Genomic DNA, 15974 nt, shown 5'->3' with positions numbered 1-15974 from the left:
CAGAGCGAAGAGTCCGAAGAAGAGTTCTTCCAACAGGCTACTTCCCCTTCCGAGCTGTTTGTCAAATGCCAAAGCACGGACGAGGAGCAGGAAGGTTCAAGTGCGCAGGAGCGCCCCGTCCAGGAACAAGTCCGCACGGAGGTCACCCCAATGGTCTGCCTCCCTCTGGCAATTGTTAAGGACCTCAAGTTCCTTATCAGGGATTACAAACAACGTTTCCCAGAACCACCAACACAGGATACAGGGGTCCCAGTGCCAGTTACTAACCCCCCAGCGACAGCCCCAAGGCAATCACGGCAGGTAACGCAGGTCTGCCACGAGCCGCCACCTCAGGTGATAGACTCAACGGATGAGGAGGCTGAGGAGATGGAGGAAGGTGAGGTCCCGGGAGACCTGACGGACCAGGATGAGGAGGAAGAGTATGTAGCATCTTCACCACCTTTCCCACAACCGCGCCAGGCAGATTCACCACCTGTGGATATAGGTGGTTTTCATAAGCTAGTGGAACGGGCTGCGACGCGGTTCCATATGGTCATGGAGTCGACGGAAACAGAATGCTTCCTCCATGACTTTAAGGAGCAGACGAAAAAGACGTCCAAATCAATCCCTATCATTGACTTCCTCTGGGACCAGGGAAAGAAGTTGATGCTAACGCCAGCTTCAGTTCCTGCGGTCGTTCCGCGTCTGGATAAGAAGTATAGAGCACCATCCACGGCGCCAGCTTGCCTGACTGGCCACCCGAAGCCGGATTCGGTCGTGACCCAAGCGGCCCAGAAAAATTCACGCAATCCATCCTCGCCTCTTTCAGCACCACCAGACAAGGAGGGCAGAAAGTTAGACACAATAGGCAAAAGGTTTTCGACCACTTCGGCAATGACCATCAAGGTGGCCAATTCTATAGCCCTTTTAGGGCGTTATAACCGCCAACTTTGGGAGGATATTGCCCCTTACTTAGCAGAACTTCCGAGTGCCACACAGGACGAGGTGAAAGCACTCCTTTCCGAAGGCCAGTCTTCTGCGGCAGAGATCATCGATTGCGCCATTGATGTAGCCATGACAGGCTTCCGTCAACTGGCTGGGGCGGCTGTCCTGCGCCGCCAAGGATGGCTCAAAGCAACATCGTTCAGGCAGGAAGTGCAGACGAAGGTGCTAGATATGCCCTTCGACGGACAGCACCTATTTGGAGATAAGATTGATGAGGCGCTACAAGCCATTAAAAAGGACACGGACACGGCTAGAGCGCTTGGAACCTTGCAGGCACGAAACCAGTCCTTTCGGGGCAACAAATCTAGAGGCCAGTCCTCCTACAGAGGATCATTCCAGAATAAGTCCTCATATTCGTTCCAGAACAAGACCCAGTACCAGCAAAAGCAACAACAGGGTCGACAATCATCTTACGGAAGATCCAATTTCAGGGGTAAGAACCAGAAAAGGGGCACAGGCGGACGCCAGTGACCGCTTACTCCAGCCAGTCCAGCTACCATCTTGTTCTACACAAATTGGAGGAAAATTGACCCATTTCCTAAAGAATTGGCGCATCATCACCTCAGATCGTTGGGTGCTCCAACTTCTCAGATTCGGCCATTCCCTAGAATTTACCGCCATCCCGCCTGCAACCCCTCCCCGCAGGTCTCCTCACAGACATCTGCGACTGCTGCTCCGGGAAATATCGGAGATGTTAAGGAAGGGAGCTATCGAGCGAGTTCCATCAGCTCAGAGGGAGAAAGGATTCTACTCCCGTTTCTTTCTGATACGCAAGAAAGAAAAGAAGTGGAGACCCATCCTGGACCTCAGGGCACTCAACTCTTTCCTGAAGAGTCAGTCGTTCAGGATGGTGACGCTCCAAGAGATCCTTGGCATTCTGGAGGAAGGAGACTTCATGACATCCTTGGATCTTCAGGATGCTTACTATCACATCCCGATACTCAAGGGGCACAGAAAGTTTCTCCGTTTCGAAGTGGCAGGACAGCACTACCAGTTCAAGGTCCTTCCGTTTGGCCTCAAATCCGCTCCGCGGATTTTCACCAAGTGCCTTTCTCCTGTGGCAGCTTTCCTACGCCAAATGGGTCATCAAGTTTTCCCCTACCTAGACGACTGGCTGGTCAAGGCGCCTACGGCCGTAGGCGCAACCAAATCCTTCAACGCTTGTACCAATCTTTTCAATCATCTAGGATTGACGCTGAACCTTCAGAAATCACATACGTCCCCTACGAGAAGTATCACCTTCCTCGGGGCCACCTTGAATACGGAATGCGCAAGGGCATTTCCCTCAGCCGAAAGAAAACACAGGATCATATCCCTGGCCAAAACGGTGCAATCCAGGAAATCCCTGAGAGTTCGCACCTTCAAGTCACTTCTGGGAATGATGTCTTCCTGTATATTACTCATCCCTCACTGCAGGCTGCGGATGCGCCCACTGCAGGAGGCTCTCTCGAACCAGTGGACTCAGAGCGCAGGTTCGTTCGAGGACATTATAAACATAACACCACAAATATCCAGGAGTCTCGAGTGGTGGAAGGATTCCAGAAACCTCTCGAGAGGATTACCGTTCCTGCTGCCAGCAGCGCCATTGGTGATCACCACAGATGCATCTCTAGCGGGATGGGGAGATGTCCTTCAGGACCTCAGAGTCAGCGGCAAATGGTCGGATCGGGAGCAACACCTCCATATAAATCTGCTGGAGTTGAGGGCTGTGTTTCTGGCTCTGCAGGCCTTTTTACCACGCATCCAGAACTCCCAGGTGCTCGTCAGGACGGACAACACCACGACGATGCATTACCTGAACAAACAGGGAGGAACGCGTTCGCTCACGCTATCGCGCGAATCGCAGAAAATCTGGAACTGGCTTGTTCTCCAGGGGATTACGCTCAGGGCGGACTACGTCCCGGGAAAGGACAACACCATTGCGGACGCCCTAAGCAGGCAGAAATCCCTCTCCCACGAATGGGAGCTCGACGAGAGTGCACTAACACACGTATTCTCGGAATGGGGAGTCCCAGGAATCGACCTGTTTGCCACCAGGGAGAACGCCAAATGCCCAAGCTACGCAAGCTGGCATCCCCAACCGGAGTCGCTCGGAAATGCCTTTTCCATAGGATGGTTCAGCGTATTTGCGTACGCTTTTCCACCGTTCCCGATGATTCCCAGGGTCCTCAGGAAGATGAAGGCGGAGCCCTGTACACTAATTCTGATCGCCCCGTACTGGCCGGGGCAGCACTGGTTCTCGGACCTTCATCGCCTCTCCATCAGGACGCCGATCCGTCTAACACAGCACCCGAACCTGCTGACAATGTCCAAAGGACAAGTGCAATTCCCGAACCTACAATCGCTCAGGTTATCGGCCTGGCTCCTGAGCACAGAGAGTTTTGCCAATTGAACATCCCGCAGGACTGCAGGGATGTGCTAGCAAAGGCGAGGGCGGACAGTACCAACAAAACCTACTCCCTCAAATGGAAGCGCTTCTGCGTTTGGTGCTCAGAGAAGGGCCTGAAACCGCTTCATATCACACCCGAGCAGATATTACCATATCTCCTGCACTTGGCACAGTCCGGACTAGCGCATGCATCCATAAAGGTGCATCTGGCGGCAATTTCACGTTTTACCAGGACTTTTCAAGGCCCGTCTCTCTGGTCCAGCAGACTTGTAAAACAGTTCCTTAAGGGTCTTTATAGGTCCTTTCCAAGGCCCCGACGGGTCCCACCGACTTGGCACCTCAACTTGGTCCTTAACCAACTCATGAAGCACCCCTTTGAACCCATTCACCGAGCCTCCATCAAGTACATCTCATGGAAAACGGCTCTATTACTTGCGCTCACATCTGCCAGGAGGGTCAGCGAGTTGCAGGCTCTCTCCATTCAGGAGCCCTTCATGCAGTTCAAACAGGACAGGGTGGTGCTGAGGACAAATCCCAAGTTCATACCGAAAGTGCCTTCAGACTTTCACCTCAACGAGCCGGTGGTCCTACGCTCCTTCTTTGCCAACCCTACCACGGCAGCAGAGAGGACGCTCCATTCTCTGGATCTCAAACGGTGTCTTAAGTTTTATATGGATAAGACAAAAGCATTCAGAAAATCTTCACAGTTATTTGTGGCCTACAGCAGACCAAGGCTGGGTATGCCTCTTACAAAACAGAGCATCTCAAGGTGGATTTCTTCTGCAATAGCGTTCTGCCATGAAGGGGCCGGACGGCCGTTGCGAGACAGGGTGGAAGCACACTCCACCAGAGCGATGTCCACATCAGCAGCGCTGTTTGCTGGAGTGCCGATTTTGGACATCTGTAGAGCGGCGACGTGGAAGTCACCGCATACCTTCTCCAGACACTACTGCCTGGATGCCGAACTTACGAAGGATGCGGCAGTGGGCCAGGCGGTGCTCCGCCATCTGTTCCAGTGAGGTGAGCCTTCCAACAACCCGCCTTCCTGGTATGCACATTCTTTACTGTTTACTGTTTTGATGTATGCCAATGCTTTGAACTGTTATGATAATGATTGTATTATCTCAAGTACCTTTCTGGCATGTTACATCGGAAATGTGCATAATGCATTGCTAACTACTCTGATTCAGGCATGTGAATCTATGAAAGACACCCCTAATACTGGATAAGAAACGCGTTACTTACCTGTAACAGCAGTTATCCAGTATTGGTGTCTTTCATAGATTCACATGCAACCCTCCCGCCTCCCCTGGAAGGACTCACGCCTCTCTCTAACTATATTACGCCTACCTAGCTTGGTGCGTACGAAAATCTGAGGGACTGAGGCTCCTGCCAGGAAGGTTCTAGAGGGAGGTGATAGCTGATTGGCTGGCTCTAGAAGTTTGGTCCTTTTTACATAAGGACTATGATAGGCTACTAAGGGGAGGCCCTTAGGCCTATTTTTCTCTATGTATGTCTATAGGACATTACTTTTTTATGTACCGGAGGCTCCCGTCTCGACGACGGGGAATGATTCAGGCATGTGAATCTATGAAAGACACCAATACTGGATAACTGCTGTTACAGGTAAGTAACGCGTTTCTTATCCTGGAATATAGCAGGTATCAATTCAAAAGTTGATGAACAATGACTGTGTAGCGTTTGTACCTAGACATGATTTAATTGATTTCCAAGAGACTTGGACAGTAACAATTTTTCATATAGTTGGGTTTCTTTCTTTTTGTACACCAGCAACATCCGGGAGGTTTAGCAATGTTAGTCTCAGTTGAACACAAGGAGATTCAGATACAATTAATTTGTTTCTCTCCTTGGTATCAGTTACTTGCTGTGAGATTACTCCCAGTAGATTTTTTTTATCCTAAATATTTGTTATAATATGTTTGAACAGTGCAATTCCTATGTAGTAGACAGCTAGCAAGATAAGATCAGTAAAATAACTTCCCAATGGCATTCGCTATGAATAATGTGGGTTGGTGATTTCAACTGTACCTTGTGTAAATTCAATGAGTCACAAGTGTATGGGCTGGAAAACATTGAAGGGGATTTGATAACTTATTTTACTCACTCATTATTACAGTGATGCGTTAAACGGTACTGTGGTTTTAAATGATTTAACGTCTTTAAATAATTGCTTTAGAGAAATTAGTGTACAATGTCACACAAGTATTATTGATTTTGTTACTTTACAGAAACTGTTTAGGTCTATTAGATTGTCACAAAGTTATTCCCCATTGTGCTAGTGACCATAATCCACAAATGGCCTCCCTTAAATTAGATCTTGGGAGAGATCGGTTGCCCGGTATCCCAATCAAATATGACCCAAACCAGGGAATCGGAATGAAATGGGATTGGGTAAATCCAAAGGCTATTGAGAATAAACTCATTGGTGAGAACTTGGATTTAATATTAAGATGTTTAAATCACAAGTTACCTCCGGAGGTCATTATTCAGGATTTACCGAGCTTATGTATTGTCATCTCAAAAGAATTGATGAAAAGGGCTCAATCAAAGGAGAAGCCAGTAGCACGTTAATTCGATAAAGCATGTTCTAAAGTCATAAAGATTTAAAAGATGCCCTGCAGGCTGTGCCCAGGGACAAAAGCTTAGTGAAGGGCCTACGAAAGGAACAAAAAGAAGTGATAGAGTAGAGGAAGACCGAATTAAGGACGGGAGCATGGCCAGATCAAGAGTTAGCTAGTGTCACGGATGATTATAAAAAATTCTGGAACATTATTAATATTTCTATATTTGTAGATGTCCCCTCTCAAAAACGGGATTCCTTTATCCTAGGGGATACCTGAGTGGAGCATTTTAATGGTGTTTGTAATCCATAAAAAAGATGAGGTCCCAGGAAAAGATGCACCTGTTATTTTAGCTAAAGCAATTGCTTTCAGTAAATCAATTACAGTTGAAAAGGTGGAGACTGCCATCGCACTGGGCTCTCGTCTTAAAGCCCCAGGTCCAGATGGGATAGCAATTGACCTTTTTAAAGAACATTTCATAATTTATCTAATTAGAGCTGCTACTGTTGCCCCCCCTCCCTGAGCCAAGGAAAAAGACAATAGTGGTTACTGTTTTTAAAAAAGGGAATAATAATCATCTGGGTGCTATAGGTTCACATCTTTAAAAGATTAAATGGTCAAGATCTTGGAGAGGGTGCTTTTGAATAGTCCCGAAGATTGGGCCGAACAAAAGTTCATATTTTCAAAAACTCAATATGGCTTTAGACCAGGGATGAGCACAGTGGAACAGTGCCTCGAGTCAATTTGTCACTAATTGTCAGCAAATACACTAAGTCCATGAAGTGCTCAGTACATCTTGCCTTCATGGATTTATCTTGTGTGTTTGATTCTGTCAATCGTGACAAATTGTGGACTATGCTGGGAGAACTAGGCATAGAGCCACCTCTGGTTCTTATTACGTAGGCTACATCTGGAAACTACAGTAAGGAATCCACATGGATCTGATGGGTAGGAGGCTCGGTTTATTTTATCTACAGAAGGTGTCCATCAAGAATGTATTCTTGCCCTATTCTGATTTCCTGTTTACAATAATGGGTTGGAGGCTCATTTGCTGGTGAAAAACCTTGATTTACCCAAGATTAGAGAACATCTTATTGCATCTCTGTTATATGCGGATGACGCAGTCCTTATTTTTAGGACAGTACATAGCCGTCAAAAATCTCTGAATTCCTTTGTAGAATTTATGGCCATTTTGGATTTAAAAGTAAATTATAAAAAGTAGTCTGTGGGCTAAAAAGAATAACAACCAAAGTATTTAAGGGGAACGAGATAGCAAAGGGTAAAAATTTGTTTCTGGGAATTGTTTTTAACGCCCAGTTATCCTGGGATTCACTACTCTCTTTAAGAGCTTTACAAATGGCTAGAGTTTTGGAGGCCCTTTTTAGATTTGCTGTTCAACTTGGTCAGAAACCAGTTAAAAAGGTGCTGTATCTTTATAGGCGAAGTTCTCTCAATTGGCACGTATGGGGCTGAAGTCAATTGTAATCAGAAAGAGATGTGTGTGAGAGTGGACTGGCATGTTAATGCAAAGAATTGTTTTTGTGGAACCAAACTAATTGGGGAGGGGAGTTGCTGTAATGTTTATTTATAGGAGTATTTTCTGTTTAGATTTTAATGTTTCCTTAGATGTTTTATAATGGGAATATGTATTCTATGCTTTATTTAGATGCATTTAATAAAGTTTATTTGATTGAATGTGTGAATAAAATGTATTTATAAACTTTTGAAAATGTATATTAGTTAATTGAACTTATGGGTTAAATTGTAGTACAATTTATATATTAAACTGGGAAATTCCCTAAAAGGTCAAAGGTAACGAGGACATTATAGTTTAAAAAGCAGCATTAATAAAACAGTAGAAGTTCACTGAAAAAAGCAAAGGTTACAGGGATGTTATAGTTAGGAAGTTGCATTTCTAAGATTTGTTTAAATTGTCTGAAATAAACAAAGGTTACAAGTACGTTCTGTTTGGGTTCAGATTTTACACACACACAACTATAGAAATTCAGCATTTATAGTTACATGAGCTAAATACAACTTGAGCCCACCCTACATTTCACTGCTTATGACCTCACGTATTGCATCATTCATGACCTGGTCCGTGACGTCAATGATGGTGTCTCAAATTACATTATCCAGTGAGCATTTTGTAGAAGTTTCTGACACTGAAAGATGGATACATATACTGAGCTCCTGCATAAGTGAAATAACTATTTTTTCCGTAACATGAGTGTTAATATTTCTAACATATCTGAACTACAATCCCTTTTTAAAAGTTTTTTACACTCCTGAATTTCTATGGTTTTGTGAGTAATATCTGAACCTAACTAGAACATTCCTGTCATCTTTTGATTTTTCAATTTATTTTGAAGGTTTTTTTTAAATTCTGTTTCTTATCTATAGGGTTCCTGTGACCTTTGTTTTTTCAGTGAAAATATTGAGATTCATCCTTTCATCACTTTTGGGCAGCTCGTATGCCAAAGAATGTTTGAGCCAGCAGTAGGCATGAACAATATTCAAGGGTGTGATATTCCAAGGATTAAAGATGCAGTGGGAAACGCCCCATTAGACCAGGATTTCTCGGCAGGTTCATTGAAATCTCATTACTGCTCTGTTAGCAATGGGGCTCTGGAGGCAGGGCACATCCAATCAGAAGGGCCTGATCTAAATTTTATACCCACACCTGCTGGCAAACATTACTCCTTAACCCTCCATTGAACAACTCATAAATCGGTTCCTTTTCAGTCCAAGTTGTCTATCCCATTGAGTTGGCATTGATCGGCATTGTGTGATATTGCTGAAATCTACCATTATTGCACAAATTGCAATTTGCTACAAATAGGCAGTGCTGATTAATTTTTCTAATTATTTAGGACATATATGCAGAAACTGACCTGATGCATGTATGCATATGGTGATTCCGTTCTTGATTAGAGGGATGCTCAGAATTGTGAATATCATGGCGAGAGGTCAAAGGCTGCATGGAGTGTTTCAAGTTGGTGCATTAATTCCAAAAGATTTCCATGGATGAAGACAAGTAGGCAGTTGGTCAAAGTGGCCTAAGAGCATTTAGTTAAGGACAGTGTGATATTGAAAGTTAAAATTTTGGATTACAACTGAGTGGGTCTGATGCATAGACATTACTGACAAGTTGCGAGACAGGAGGGAAAATGTGGTTGCTGTAAAGAGCTTTGACAGGGAAGATAGTAACTTAGTTGATGAACTGGGTTTTCACTTTCTTGCACGTATTTTTTTTTTTTAGCAGGGCCTGTCTGCTGTGGATGGAGATTATATAATTCCAGATGCTCTTAGATCCTCATACAGCCAATGCTTTGCCAACATTGTGTACATCATATCAGGACAGCAGCAGAACCACCTAAACATGGGACATCCACAGCAAACCAGAGAAGATGGTCACTCTTCTGTCACCAAGCAACATCTCTGGTCCATGGAAGCTGTGTGTCTTTGTTACCCATTTTTCAGTAGTGCACCGAGTCACATGCCATTGTGCAGAGATTCTCATGACTTCTGAAGGGAGCTTGAGCCATTGAATGCTTACCTCTACAGTAGGTCCTGAAGCATTGGGGGTTTCAAAACCAAGCACCAGATGCCCAGGCTCCCCCATCACATCAACTTTCTCTCAATTACTGGTTCTGCAGGGTAAGGACCCTGGGGTAAGGGCACTTACAAGGTAAGACTTCACACAAGTTCGCTTTTGCTTCCGTGGATTCCTGCCTCCCTCAAGTAGTTTTATGGTATCTCTAACTGTTCCTCAGCCCTTACAACATCACATTTAACCCAACTATATTGAATACAATGGCAGCCTTTGATATATTGATCCGTTGTGGAAATTCACCTGCATATTTGTGTGCTTTCCTATATTTTCCCTGGTTTTGAGGGTATTACCCTCCTAAGAAGCCATATTTCCCTGTTTGTTTAAGCCAGGCGAGGCAAGTTTGCACCCAGTTATTTATGTATTCTTCTTGCTGTATAGGTGTATGATTAGACTCCAGCTTGTAGCTTTGTTATGGGTCTTGGTTTGTTACGATTTGAAAGAGAACTTCAGGCTTAATTACTGATTAAGACACTTAAGACATTAGGGAGGAGACATGGGAGACCTAAACTTTGTTCTACTCCTTAGTAATTTCCACACTCCTCTACATCAGTTGCTCTTGTTTTGGGCCCATCTGCATTTCTTGAGATTCCAATCACAACAATCCCTTGCAGGTTAGCCCTTTCACTACTCACATTGACCCTCCAGGCTTGTTTCAGGGAAACGGTTGTAGCTGTCCTTGTATGAGAGGCTTGCACTGCTACTGCTGCACCTTTTGTCTAAACAAAGCTTGCAGTACTACTCCTGTATGAGAGGAAAGCTTGAACTATGTTTGCTTATCTTATACTTTTACAGCTGCCAAAACTGTATATGCTTGCAGTCATTGCACTGATCTCTGAAGTTTTGTTATTTACTTTAGCAGACGGCTTAGTCAATATAACCAACTCTCCTGCTAGAGTATTAGAATTTGTCAGTCAAAGGTACAATTGAGTACTGAGCTGACTCACTGAGGAAATGCATAGGATACAGATGAAGATTTGCATTTTTCAACAAAAGTTACTTACTACAATGCCATCCTCTTCCCCTGTTTTCAGTGTAAGGCCTCTCTCGTGCTGTATTCCCAGGAGGTTTTATTTGTCCAGAATACCATGAGCAAGTGTAACACTCAGTGCATCCATGTTTGACACCTCATACGATTTCGATTTCATAGTCTTTATTCAAATTTTATCAAATCCATAAAAGCAGTCACATATATACAATCCCAATAATTAATTATAATACAAAATACATATTAAAAACACATATTACAAAATCACATATTTAGCAGCAGAGATTATTTCAGGGGTTTTCCATTGTTTTGCGTGCGTAGGTAGTAACTCTCAAAAAAGTGCTAACGCGAAAAATCAGTTCATCAGTGTGCAGGATAAGCAACATCAAATAAGACTGCTCCAGGGAAAGTGGTCTTTGTTGCTTAAAATATGGAAGTAAAAACCATTTAATATATTTTAGATAAAATTTACAAGTAAAGAAAGTGTAGGTCATTTTGCAAACTCACTCCATCACATGGGCATAACATATGTTCAGATTTCGATGAAAAATAACCTAATGGGAAGCATAATAAGAATCTGACAGTACCTGCCCTTAGTTTAAACAGCAATGATCTTTCCCAATTTGTCATTGGTAAGGTGAGATACAGAGGAATTGGTTGTCTATACAGGTTTTTATTCACATAGGCCTGGACAGTTGTTTTAGTTAATTCCACTTCCAGTCTTTCTTTGCTATAAAGTGCGTACAGTGCAAACTTAGTTTCATTTTTGTCTGTGGGCTCAATCCTGGTAGGATCGATAAATAAATGACCTTTACCTACGCTGCTTAATTTCTTAAACTCCAGCAAGCCACGGGATCGTCATCCCTTTCTCACAATTGAGACAATCTCTTATAATTTCATGGGTTAGAGAGGCCGCTGTATTTCTCCAAATGGCCAGCCAAAACAAGGCTGGTCTTGTTGCTATAAAATCTGATATGTAGTGCAAATTTAGTTCACAATGACAAATATACTCTGAGGTAGAAATAGGGGCTCCAAGGAATTTCCTGCAGAAACGATTTTCCTCGGTTTGAATACTAGGTGTCTTACCCAAACCCCATATCTCAGCCCCATATGTTGCTACCAGTACGCACTGCAAATTAAAACATTTTAAAATTGCTTTAGTTGCACCTGTTTTCTTAGGCCGTGGGAGACTTAAGATAGAATTAATGGCTTTTGAGAACTTGCTCGTGGCGTGGACCAAATGTCCACTCCACGAGCCGTTCGCAGCAAAAACCATTCCTAAATAGAGAAAAGTATTTGTGTAATATAACTTATCAGTTCCCACCGAAATAGCATTAAGCTGTCTTTTCCCTGGCCCACACGACATAATAAAAGATTTTTTTAAATTTACTTTGAGGTCTAGTTTATCCATATACTGTGCAAAACTTTTAACCAGGGTGCGTAGGGCGTTCGGTGTGAGACCCATAAGAACCGCATCATCTGCGTAAAGCAATGTCAGTAACAACCCCCCCCCCCCCCCTTATTTTCGGGACATCCATGGTTGCCAATTTTAGGGAGTTGTTTAGCCTATTAATATAAATAATAAACAACAGGGGTGCTAAAATGTACCCCTGCCTAACTCCTCTTTCCACTCTTATGGCCCCTGAAATTTCCCCCGCCATCCCGATCCTTACATGGGCTTTTGTAGCGGTGTGCAGATAGGCCAAGAAATGTACAAGGGGCGCATCTAGGCCATAATTTAGAAGAATAGACCACAGTTTAGACCTATTTACAAAGTCGAATGCGGACGATAAGTCCATAAAGGCTAAGTAAATTGGTGACGACCTGGCGATGTTATATTTGCCAATTACTAAATTTAAGTTCAGGCACTGCTCTGTCGTCCCAACCCTACTTCGAAAGCCCATTTGACACGGGTCCAAAACACCCGATTCCTCTCCCCATGCATTTACTCTATTATACAAGACTCGTCCCAGGATTTTTAAAGTGTTGTCTAGGAGTGAAACAGGTCTGTAATTCACTGGATCTGTTCTCTCCCCCTTCTTATATATTGGCACTATTATACTTGTGGACCATGTGTCGGGCATAGGTGCTAGGGGTAGGCTGTTAAAAACATTCGTTAAGATAGGTGCCCAAAATTCAGGTTTCCATTTAATTATATCTATTGGAAAACCGTCTGGCCCAGGGGCCTTATTACCAAGGCTCTGTTTAATAGCCACAGTCACCTCACCTAAGCTAATCTGTATAGAACACAGTTGGCCAGATGTATAGTCGTCATTAATATTTGGGGGTGTGGCATATACTTTGGAGAAGTGATCTTCCCACCGATCACTCGGGATGATGCAGCTAATTGTTGATAGTTGATTTCCCATATTACGCATCTTTTTCACTACAGGCCAGAAAGTCGTTCCGTTCTTCCCTGCTGCGGAATCAGATAGCTCCTCCCAGCGCTCTATCCGAATCGCTGCCTTGCGTTCCTCTATTATGGATTTATACTTCTTTCTTGCCTCCCTAACCTCCAATTGGCACCTCGGTTTTGCGCCCAATGCCTTGCGTAAGGCCCTGTTAGCAACTGAACAATTTCTATCAAACCACCTGGGGTCCCTATCTATCCTTTGATTAGGGGCAGTTAGGAGTGACTTGATAACTGTACATAGACTAGTGAAATCTTTAATTACCCTTAAATTATTCCCATCTGAGAGCATACATGAGTCAATCAGATGCTGATGCTTGTTTATAACAAGCTCGACTATCCTTCCACTGTCGACCCCCCCCCCCCCCATTTCAACCTCAGATTATTTGTGACAGGGGTAATATCTCTTGCACCTAATATACGTGCGAATACTGGGGAGGGACCCAAGCTAATTTTCGCCACTAATGCATTATGATCCCCAAAAGCGGTTACTAAGACCTTAGCCATTATAAGGCGATCAATTAACTCAGGTGACATAAAAATATAATCAATAATTGAGGAGTGGTCTCTACCTCTGAATGTTGGAACGTGATTAGTTGTAAAGATATGGTTTACGTCCATCACGTTCGTTAAAACATGCTCACGAATAGAGCAATCCAATTCTATGCCCCGTTTTACCGCACGATCAGTTTGGATATTTCCTTTGTTTAATTCAAAATTAGGAATCTTTGCATTAAAATCCCCGGCTAGGATGATCCTATTAACCCTGCTTTTATCTAATGGTTCAATCAGATATAAATTTAAAAAGTTCTATAAAATTTTTGGTTGGGACTGAATAGAAATAGTTATTGTAAAAATTGATCACGGAAATAGGGGCCTTTCTTTTATATTCAATAACCTGAATATTGGGGCTTTTGGTTGGCATTATCTTTATACCTGCCGTTATCCTAATACCAATCAGTAATCCGCCCACGGGGCGGCCAAAGTCAGGCTTGGTTGCAGTTACACTATTACAATGAAAGCCCTCTATATGGAGAACAGTAGTAACCCAAGTCTCCTGAAACATAATTTTATCTTTATCAAGTAGTGTTTTTAGCCAATCGGGGTCCGATAATCTAGGCTCCAGCCCTCCGACATTCCAGCTAAGGATACTAAGGTCTGTTTTAGTCGACTTATTTAAACAGGGTTTTTCAGTTTTCCCATTTGTAATCACCTTGTTTAAAGGCCTGTGTTTGGGTGATGCGCTGTCTTCACCACCCCCAGGGATTTCCATTACAACAGTCTCCATATTATTTGTCCCTATGGCTAGTGGGCACTGTGTGGTAAATGCTACAACTTCATCTACACCTACATCCCTGTTCCCAGGGGTTGGTTTTAGGTGGCTATTATCCGTCTGGTTGACTCTACCGTTATTCTTTCTAGACCCCTCTCCATCTTTGTTGGGGGACCCGGTAGTTACTGTGAGTCAATCTACCGACTCCAGACAGCTATACCTGTTGGAAGTCGGGATCCCTCTACAGGTTTCCATAAATTCTCCATCACTACAGGGGTACCCTCCCCACTCTCCCCGATCTCCTCCCCCAATCCCGGTGGCCTATTCTACTCCAGTTGTCATTAAAGCTTGGCCCAGATCGATTCCTGGGGGGATAAAAAAAAGGCGAGTCTTTGCGTTTCAATGCATACATTACGCCCTTGATTTCTCCATGAGCATATGTAATCTACTGTGTGGGGGTCCTCAAAATTAATTATAACAGTCACCTTGGATTTTTTTCTTCTCATGTCCCACCCAGGGCACTCTACGCACCATTAAAATCCTACTTGACCGATGGGGAGGTAGCGGGCGATTAATGTTAAGCCAATGTTGGACTTTGTTCTTTAATGACCAACTGGATTCATCTATATGATCCGCCACCTCTGGAACCCCAGTCATAACCACCACAAAGGGGCTAGCTTCTGGGGGGAGATTAACTTTAAGACTGCCCTTTTTCACTCCCATGTTCCAAGCCCTTTTGGGAAGTGTGGTGGGGACCTTAGGTATATTATTATTCTGTCTAGTAGGCACAGTAGAAATTGCCGGTTTATCTGCCATTTTCTTATCTGGAGCAAGCGGGGTGTTTAACTTTACATTTGGGATTACCACTTGGGCATGGTTTTTTTTACCTAAAGTGCCTAATGATTTAAAATTATTAGGTTTAATTCCCCCAGTCGTTAAAGCCCCGTGGTTGGGAGGGTTTTTGGGGAGAGCACTCAATTCGGCCAGTTGTTTTTCTATATGTAAGAGTCTAGTCTCTATTGGGGACAAATAGATGTTGAAAAGCTCCCCAATTCTTGCCAGCAATTGATTATTTGCTTCACAGTTGTTGCATAATCCACCTAAAGTATCCAAGGCCTCTACACTTTCTGTATCTAAAACTACATTTGGCACATCGGAGTGTGTATTCCTATTGCCGTTATTTCCATGGTGGTTTAATTCTTTCCCGTGCTTTTTCTTCGTCATACAAGACTTTTTGACCTTTGGCACACTTGTCTGTTTTGCTTGTCTCCGTATAGCACCCTCCCTCCTCCCCCTTGACTGCCTCATGCTTGTCTCGTCCGTTCCGGAGGCCTTTCTAATGCCAAGGTCAGTTGTGAGTCTGTTAGAAGTTGTGATGCTGACAAGTCAACCTCATTCGGCATACGGTGCATGTCTGCGCGGACATCTACTGTGGGGCCAATATCCTTAACCTGCACTGGAGTTCTGGCTAACGCTAGAGGTCCCAAGGAGGATCGTTTGGCTAAAGCTAAATCTTGGGATACTCTACGTTCCAGAAGGATAATGCCTTGATCTATGGTTTCATTTGCCCTTATAATAAAATTATCTAATGGGCCTATCCCCTGCACACCACCCACAGCCGTTTTACTTCTGCTACCCCTTGTGGACATGATGTTAGATAATGATGATATTAATAAACGTTTTCACCTCATACATGTTTGACACCTCCTACCCAACAGCAATCCATTGTAAAGCT

The 15974-nt window shown here is 43.8% G+C and overlaps 1 long non-coding RNA gene across 5 annotated transcripts in view; it reads left to right on the top strand.

Annotated features, from left to right (window-relative positions):
• The window catches only part of LOC146782834 (uncharacterized), a 219192-nt gene that overhangs the window by 39068 nt on the left and 164150 nt on the right, over positions 1 to 15974 (top strand). The window contains exon 2 of one of the 5 annotated variants that reach the window (XR_014972090.1): positions 9218 to 9646. The exons of the other annotated variants lie outside the window; for them this stretch is intronic. This is a non-coding gene — a long non-coding RNA (uncharacterized LOC146782834). The remainder of the gene's footprint in view (positions 1 to 9217; positions 9647 to 15974) is intronic. 5 annotated transcript variants of the gene reach the window in all.

Source organism: Triturus cristatus, chromosome 12 (assembly GCF_964204655.1).
Source record: "Triturus cristatus chromosome 12, aTriCri1.1, whole genome shotgun sequence".
Taxonomy (NCBI): Eukaryota; Metazoa; Chordata; class Amphibia; order Caudata; family Salamandridae; genus Triturus; species Triturus cristatus.
The sequence above is the reverse complement of the archived record's forward strand: the minus strand, read 5'-3'. Positions and strand labels throughout refer to the sequence as shown.